This window comes from Cynara cardunculus, assembly GCF_001531365.2.
Source record: "Cynara cardunculus var. scolymus isolate 2C chromosome LG 7, CcrdV1, whole genome shotgun sequence".
NCBI classification, from domain to species: Eukaryota; Viridiplantae; Streptophyta; class Magnoliopsida; order Asterales; family Asteraceae; genus Cynara; species Cynara cardunculus.
In genome coordinates this window covers 5,406,137-5,408,356 of record NC_037534.1, presented here as the reverse complement: position 1 = coordinate 5,408,356, position 2,220 = coordinate 5,406,137, and positions in this window count along the sequence as shown.

Sequence of the window (2,220 nt, the reverse complement as noted above, 5' to 3'; positions counted from 1 at the left end):
AATTGAATCTGCTGGTGAATCTTGAAGATTGTAAGCCATAATGTAATTAATTCATCAAATCATAGTTGGACAAAAAAAATTAATACAAATGAAACAAGTTTCATGAAGGTGAAACTGGTTCATGTTGTAAATAAAAAATGAGCAGTGAAACATTTTCATGGTGAACCCGTTGCATTGATGGTGTAGTTGATCCATTTAGTAGGTAAAGTGGAAAATGAAACGGGTGCATAATGTATTTGGTTCGTCATGAAATAATTGTATGATGAAACGGGTACATGATGAATAAGCTACAGAATCTTGAAGATTGTAATCTGCTCTAGAATCTTGAAGATTGTAAGGCTTAAAGGAATGAATTCATCAAATCAGAAGTGAAATAAGAAAATTAATGTACATGAAATAGGTTTCATGAAGGTGAAACTGGTTCATGGCGTTATTGAACATGAGTAGTGAAACGGGTGCATAATGTATTTGGTTCGTCATGAAATAATGCATGATAAAACGGGTACATGAAGAAACTGCTCCAGAATCTTGAAGATTGTAATATGCTCTAGAATCTCTATGCTTGAAGGAATGAATTCATTAAATCAGGAGTGAAATAAAGAAATTAATTTACATGAAACATGTTCATAAAAGTGAAACTGATTCATGGCGTAATTGAACAATGAGTAGTGAACTGGTTTGATGGTGAATCCCGTTTCAGTGACGTTGAAATGCAAAATAAAACGGGTGAATAATATATGCGGTTCGTCATGAAATAATTACATGCTGAAACGGATTCATTATGAAATCAATGCGTCTTGAAATCATTTCATAATGAATAGGGTGCATATTTACATGATTGTGTGAAGAACATTGAAACAATTTCAGGATAAGGAATACAAAGGCTGTAACATTAGCGAAAAGTGAATAAAGTTCATTATCAATATCATGAAATAACAAATGACGCATCAAACCATGAGTAAAATTTCATGTTTTATCATAAAATTCTATGAACGCAGTAAACAGTTAAGACAATGAAACTATTTCATGTTGTATTATAAAATTTTATGAACTCAGTAAACAATAAAAAAAATTTGTTATCTAAATGTAACAGATCTATCTACCAGTATAATGAAAATTACGAAATATGATCAGTATTACGTTGATTAATTTATTGATGAAATTTTGAAACCAATTTCGTTCATATAATGTAATTCAAATTTTGAAACGATTCATTATATCGAATTGAATATGGTGTGTTATTTATTTTTTTGATATATTTTATTGATGAATGTTATTTAAACGTAAAAATAATATATTGCTTTACAAAATAAAATAGTTTCATTTATAATATGAAATGAAGGATATTGTTGCCTTGAATATAATATATTTTTGTTTACCATTTTGCCCTTATTGCTGATATAAAATAAAATTTTAATATATATATATATATTTTTAATTTTCTAAAATAAAGTAAACTAATCTTGACCATTGATTAATAAAATGGATGAATGAGATTGATTTACACGGTTTACACAAATGGAGGCGGTTTTCATTTGAACGCTCCTATATATATATATATATATATATTGTAATGGCAATTGGAATGATATTAACTCCTATTTATTCATTATCTATGTCACCCCAGTTAGATTCAGTCATGCTACACTTTTTAGTTATTAGGAGAACCCAAGTATATTAAAGAATAGAATATAGAATTTCAAATAACTGTTAAATATTATAGAACATAACAATTAATCTAGCGATATGAAATTTCAATTTTTTTTATCACAATGAATATATATATATATATATATATATATATATATATATATATGTGTGTGTGTGTGAAAAGCTTGAAGTTGAAAAGAAAGAAAGAAAAAGAGATCGAAAGTTTGATTCTCAGAGTAAAGCGACGGATAGATACAAGCCAGGTGTTGCTTCTAATTCAACTTGCTTTATAAGTTGACGTTACCCAATGTACCAGTCAAACCACCATTTATCTCCTACAAATCTAAACCTCAAACATTATTTTATATATATATAAGTTGATGTTATTTTACACCCTTTGCCATTCCTACACCCTATACAACCCTCATTTCAATCATTTAATTTTTAATCAATTAATTGTTTCCTAATATAAAGTATTAATCATAATTAATAAACTCTATTCATATTCCATAAATATTCAAATCATAATAAATGAACTCCAATCATTTCTATAAATATCTCAATTAATTG